This window comes from Rhinatrema bivittatum, chromosome 8 (genome assembly GCF_901001135.1).
Source record: "Rhinatrema bivittatum chromosome 8, aRhiBiv1.1, whole genome shotgun sequence".
NCBI lineage: Eukaryota > Metazoa > Chordata > Amphibia > Gymnophiona > Rhinatrematidae > Rhinatrema > Rhinatrema bivittatum.
The window spans coordinates 197401157-197408436 of NC_042622.1; positions in this window are offsets into that span (position 1 = coordinate 197401157).

Below are 7280 nucleotides of genomic sequence, written 5' to 3' on the forward strand. Positions count from 1 at the left end.
ATGAGGAAACAGGAACAAGGATACTCAGGATCAGGAACCAGGAACAGCAGAAGCAACGAGCACTCGACAAGCAAGGGAACCTGTTGCAAAGGCAATCTGAAGTAGGGGTGCCCGGCCTTATATACCGGAGCTCCACTGATGTCATCATCTGGGGCCTGTGGCTAGGTTCCCACCGCGGGCCCTACTTATGGTCTGGTTGTGTGCTTGCGAGCGCCTAGGGAGGGGCGTGGCGCTGGTTGGAACGGCGTCTCTCCGTGGGCCATAAGGAGAGGCCTGGCGCGGAGCGCAGGGAGCAGTAGCAGAGCCGGAGGCACCAGGGGCGGCCCAAGGTCGGAGCCGGCGACCCATAGCCGCCAGAGACGAAGAACCAGGCACTGGATTACTTTGAAAGAGGTGAGGGGGCGAGCTGCGGGTCTGCTGCAGCCGGCGCGTGTAACATACAGAATCTGGCTTGTGGTTTCCAGTTCAGTTTTTGTCTTCATGTGTGCATGTGAGACAGAGAGATAGAGGAAGCGTGTGTGTGTGTGTGTGTGTGTGTGTGTTAGCGTGTGAAAGAGACACAGAGGAAGTATGTGAGTATGTGAGAGAGAGATGGAGGAAGCATGTCTGTATATGAGAGATACACAGAGGAAGTGTGTGTGAGAGAGGTACAGAGAAAGTGTGTGTGTGTGTGTGTGTGTCTGTCTCTCTCTCTCACACACTCACATGCTCCCTCTTTCTCTCACCAAGCATGTATGTGTGTATGAGAGAAAGAGAACATATTGTGTGTTTGTGTGTGCATGTGTGCAACAATCCTAGGATGACAGATATGGAGAGCTGGAGATTTTTAAAATCCTTATTAGTTTTAATTATTGGGTGATATTTGATGTATCTCCTGTTTTGAAATATTTTATCGTTGTTTAGGAAATTTTAAAATTATATATTGGGGGGTGCCAAAGAATTATCTTCCCCGGGTGCCAAATACTCTAGTTACTCCTCTGTATGTGTTAGCATGAGTGAGAAAGAGAGGAGGAATAGCCTAGTGGTTAGAGCAGTGGGCTGTGAACCAGGAGATGCTGATGCTCTTTGTGACCTTGGGCAAGCCACTTTACCCTCACATACAAAACTTAACTTGTAAGCTCTCTGGGGATAAAGAAATGCCTACAGTACCTGAATATAAACTGATGTGATATTTCAGACTGAATGTCAGTATATATAAATAAATATGGGTGTGTGAGAGAGAGCATGTAGGCGTGAGAAAGATTGAGTGGGAGCCTGTGGGAGTGGGAACCTGTATGTTAGAAAGAGCTTATGACAGTGAGAGTCTGCATGTGAGAGTGGGAGCCTGGGTAAGACAGAGTGTGTGAGAGTATGAGCCTGTGTTTGTATGAGAGAAAGAATACAAGAGTGGGAACCTATGTGAGAGAAAGCATGTGTTTGAAAGAGAGTGTGTGAGGGAAGAAGATAGGAGGAGAGAAAGAATAAAAGAGACCTTGAAAATGGAATTAGGAAAAGACAGACAAGGGGAAAAAAGAGACTAGTACTAATTGATTAGAAAAATCAGACCACAAAGGTAAAAAAATATATATATTTTGACATTCTGTGATTGGAATATGCCATCTTTGGAAATCTGCATTTCTTATATATTTGTATTTTGCTTTTTCTTCAGTATTCCACTGTTCACAGTCTGGTTTCTTGGGCTTTCCATTTCAGTCTTGTCTGTGTTTCTGTTTCTACTTTTAGCCCCCTTATTCTGTATTAGGTAAGGGTCTGCCTGTGTTGCGCATATGTGACAGAGGTGCAGTATTTCAGCTAGCGTGTAGTTTCTCTGTAGGGATTTGTAGCAGTCCAGATTGTTTGCCCAGTAGGTGGTGTATTAGTATTCTAGGGACTGGTGTAATATTTGCATTGCTGCCTTTTTGTTGATAAAGTTGCTGCTGTTTGAGTTCTGAGAATTACTGCTGTTATAGTATGGTATGGCAAGGTTTTAGGTGGGTTTTTTTATTGTATTTTTGTAGGGGTTTGTGTTACTTCCAAAGCACCGGATTTTAAAATGGTTACACGCGTAAATCCAGAGAATTTCGGAGCGGCCTAGGAGGGAATGGAGGAAGGCAGCGCGGCTCGGCATGCGCAAGGTGCACAATTGTGCACCCCCTTGCGCATGCGGGCGCAAGTTATAAAATCGGGCGTACATGTGCGCGGGCCAGGTAGCGTGCGCACATGTAGGCCGCGCCCGCTTCTTTTAAAATCTATCCCAAAGTGTTTGGCAGTGAAGAGAGTTTGTTTTGCTGTTATTGAGGTGACACCAGAATTTGAATATATAATTTTTTGCATGTTGTGTTGTAATATAAACTGTCCTAGTTCTATCCTGTACCCGTTAAAAATCTTAAGTTCTTATGATGATTATGCTTATTGCTGTTTTATTGTTGTTATGATATACTCTACGTTTTTGGAAAGAGGATTCATAAAATAATATATTGATAATTTGTTTTATTACGTAATTGGATCTGATGTTTCTGTTAAGTGTTCTCTGTTTACATTTTATATAATACTGTTGTATATTTATAATTAAATATAAAATAAATACAGATCAATATGCTATTTCTAATGTTGGTTACGTGCTTGAAACAATTGAATTAAAATATTTTAAAGTGTCACTGATGTTGCATGATGGCTGTTGCAGGCTACTTAGAAATCCATTGTCAGGTGCACTCTAAAAGTTGAATTTTAAAAGCCAGGGCATGCCAAAAGCGGGAGATCGGAGATAACGCGGACAAATTGGGCCAACACGCGCCGGGTGGGTTTTATAAGCTGCCTGTATACACGTGTAGTTGCTGCTGCACGCACAAACGAAAAGTTCAAAAAAAGAAGGCGGGTGGGGGCATGGTCTAGGCAGGGCATGGGCGTTCCTGGACTTTAACTTGAAATTAGCACGTAAAATACGTATGGGCACTGGCGCATGCCCGCGTCTCTTGTCTTATAACTTTACTTCTGCTATGGAGGGCGTGTAAGCTTTAAAATAAAGTTAAATGGACAGATCAGCAGGGTTTTAAGGGACGGAGCTAACAGGGGAGAAGGGAGGCTATTAAACTGGGGGGGGGGGGGGAGGGGTTGGAAGTCCTATTCCTTACCTGGGTGAACTGGGAATGAACGGGGAAAACTGGTAATGGTATCAGCATGTGTGGCTTTTAAAATCCCTCCCCCCCCTTATGCAGTAGAAGTGGCATTTGCGTGCATAGGCGCGTGCCCACTTAAAATTGTGCACAAATGTGCGCATAGTCAGGCTATTTTTAACATGTGTGCATATACGCGTATATTATAAAATGGGCACATCTCTGGTAGCGGGCCAGATAATCACGTGCACATGTGCACCCACGCGCCAGTTTGAAAGTTACCATCTAAGGCATTATTTATCAATAAGAGTGCAACTAATAGGGCTCAAACCTATATGCCTACTGCCCACCCATGTTAATCTTGGGTCCCCCCCCAAAAAAATGTAGTTCTGGCTATGCCACTGGATGGAGAGGTGATTACATTATAAGATATACATACTTTTGCATTTTCAAAAGTATCACGTGAATTTTAAAAGCTGGGCACGCACCAAAATCGGGAGATGGGCTGGCATCTAGCACATGTGCATGGCCACCTGATTTTATAAGACACCCACATGCACGCACAAGTTCTCGATGCACAAAAAATCTCGAATCAGGGAAAAAAGGGGCAGCATATGGGCATGGCATGGGCATTCCAGGACGGGGCAAAGAGATGTGCGCGTAAGTACTTACGCACCTGGTCATGTGCCCAGATATATTTGAGCATAAAGTTACTTTTGCTATGGAGGAAGTGTAAGTCTCAATAAAACTATTTCCAGGCATCTCTGAGGTGTTTGAGAGGTCTGGGATAACTGGGAGGGAGTGCAGACTAAATGACCGGGGGGGGGGGGGGGGGGGGGGAGGTGTCTGGAGGACCTAGCTGTACACTGGGCAAACAGGTGGATGAACTGATGAAACCGGTCATGGCACTGATGCACGCCTCTTATAAAATGTCCTCACTTGCACAGCCGAAAGCCAACACTATGCGGCTGTGTGAGCACACTTGTAAAATTAGGAGCTCATATACACGCGCCAGGGCTATTTTATAAAATGCGCACCTATGTGCACACAGGATATAAAATTGCCGCGCATCTGGCCGCACGTCCACATGCACATGTAGAGGTGCTCCCGGGCACCCGTTTGAAAGTTACCATCCCTGCGCGTAAATATTCTCAGGAAAAATCTGCGCCACTAATTTACAGATGTAATTGTCTGCGGGTAGTTTTCATTGGATGATTTTCAAAGGGAAAGTATGTGTGCATACTTTCCTTTTGAAAATTGTTGTAAAGTATGTGAGTAATTGCTTTCAAATTTAGGCAAGCTGTTTCAAAATTACTCCCAAAATGTCTGGATTTAAGATTTGGACTTTCCCAGAGAACTGAATATTAGTTAGTATTGATGGTTTTTATGTTGTCATTGCATGCTACTATGGGATATAGTAAAGGTGCTCTCATTGGTGGAGGCTTTTGCTAATAAACTGAATGAATATTGTTGTGCCTGCTGGTTGGCAAGTTACCGTTCCAGCTTTTTAGTCTTCTGCTTTGTTACTTCTGACCATATCTTCTCTGAAGTTTATCTTTACCTGGACGGTAACTTTCAAACCGGCACGCGGGCACACTTTGCCGTGTGTGCATCAGCGTTCACTCAGATATGCAGCCATTTTATAACTTGCGTGCATGTTATAAAAGAGCCTGACTGCGCGCACGTGTGCGCCCAATTGTAAGTGGGCGTGTGCCTAGGAGGTAATTTTCAAAAGGATTTACACCTGTAAATGTAATTGCTATTGAGGCAATTTTCAAAAGCCATTTCCCATGTAAAGTGCACTTACATGGATAAATCCCCTGGGAGGTTCATTGGCATATATAGTAACAATTTTCAAAAGCCCACTTACACAGGTAAAGTGCATTTACATGTGCAAAGCCCTTTTTTTAGCGTGTATATGCTTTTGAAAATCAGGCCCTATGTGCGTAAAACCTGCTTCTACCATGTAAGTCAGGGAATTTTCAAAGGCACGCGCGTCCGATAACAGTTGGTCCTCCAAACTCCTCCAGTTGAAAAGCTTACATTCCCCCCAGTTACCCCAGACTCTTAAAACCCATCAGGTATGGCTAGTTTTTGTTGCGTTCGTGCCTATTCTCGCTCTCGCTCCACCCTCTCTATCTTTGTGGCGACTCCCTTCGGCTCTGATGGATAGATGCAGCCGCGGCTTCTCCCTGCCTCTTGGTCCCGGTGTCCCCGGGCTGGCTTGATACTACGGATCCGCCATGTTCCTGATGATGTAAGGGCGCGCGCGCGCTCCAGACTTTGTACCAGCAAGGGCGTGAACCTCGGGGGCGTCCCCCCGTGGTGACGTCATCCATTCTCACTTTAAAAGGTCTTTGTTTGCTAACCTCAAAAGAGTTAGCAAGGAACTCCAATGGGACTTGCTTTGGCAGTCCACGCTACTTGCAACAACTATCCAAGTCAGCCAGGGGAATTCTTCTCCACTGCTCGGCCTTTTCAAACTTACCAGGAGTACCCGCTCCTCGGGGGCTCCGCTCTCTTTATTCTTGATTTCAGATTGTTGGACGGGATCCGGTACTCGCTCCTCGAGGGCCTACGTTCCCGAAGACTCAGAAGACTCCTACTGCCTGGAGGCGATCGCAGACATGAAAACAGTGAGTCCTATTACAGACAGGAACCAGTACTCGCTCCATGAGGGCCATTGTTCCTAATCGCTAAGGCTCCCTTCAGTCTAAGACGTTATCGCAGGTCCGGAGATCGTGAGTTACCATTGCAGATTGCAGATAGGAATCGGTACTCACTCCACGAGGGCCTATGTTCCTAATTCCTTTCTCATATTTTCTTCTTCCTCAGAAGATATCGCATACCTATATCTTATGGATTGTTATTACAGATTAACAGATAGGAACCGGTACTCGCTCCACGAGGGCCTACATTCCTAAATCTCTCCTAGCCTCTCTTCTATTCCAGAAGCCATCCCATACTCAGTTATTGTGAATTCTATTTCAGACTGCTTACAGAAACCAGTACTCGCCTGCGGCTCCTGTTCCTGAATACTGAAGACTCTCTGTTGCATATAGAAAATACTACAGAGATCTACAATTGTGAGTGTATCATCTATCACTGGTTATGCCCAGCATACCCTGTCTACTCACTACCTATAGTCTCTCCTTACAGCTCAGCAACTCAGAGATCGTAGTTCCAGTATCAGAGGGACATCAGCCCTGCTGGGCATATCAACTCACTACTGCCACCTCTGGTGGTTCTACTTCCAGTCTAATAAAGAACAGAGGGGCGGATTTTAAAACCCCTGCGCGCGTAAATCCAGCCGGATTTACGCGCGCAGGGCCCTCCCGCGCCGGCGCGCCTATTTTGCATAGGCCGCCGGCACGCGCAGAGCCCCGGGACTCGCGTAAGTCCCGGGGATTTTGAAAAGGGGCGTGTCGGGGGCGCATCTAGAATAACGCGCCGTTTCGGGGCGTGACGCGGTGTTTGGGGGGCGGGCCCGGGGGCGTGGTGCCGGCCCGGGGGCGTGGTTGAGGCCTCCGGACCAGCCCCCAGGTCGGATGATGGCGCGCCAGCAGTCCGCTGGCTCGCGTTAATTTACGTCTGCTTTGGGCAGGCGTAAATCACGAAATAAAGGTAGGGGGGGGGTTTAGATAGGGCCGGGGGGGAGGGTTAGGCAGGGGAAGGGAGGGGAAGGGGAGGGCAGGAGAAAAGAAAGTTCCCTCCGAGGCCGCTCCGATTTCGGAGCGGCCTCGGAGGGAATGGAGGTAGGCTGCGCGGCTCGGCACGCGCAGGCTGCCCAAAATCGGCAGCCTTGCGCGCCTGCTGCGCCAACAAAAGTACACGATCGCGTATGTTTTAAAGATCTACCTCTATCTGTGTTTGTCTCAATACTCCAGCCTAGCCGGTGATCCCTCTCAGGATCTCCACTTGAGGGCACTGTCATCTGCCATCGGCCCAGGGATTCACTATTCTACTAAGTGTTATTCCTACACTGACAAGAGCAGTATTATCATCTGCCACTCTGTGGGAGCCAACACACATCAGACCATTACTCCTCTCTCTGTGGAAGCTGATCCATATCACATAGCTATCACCCCGTGGGGATCATACAGGTTGCTGGTTCATCTTTCTACAGGAACAAGCATAACAGTTGCTACTCCTTCCCTCTGGAAGAGCAGAGCACTAACAGATTGCTAC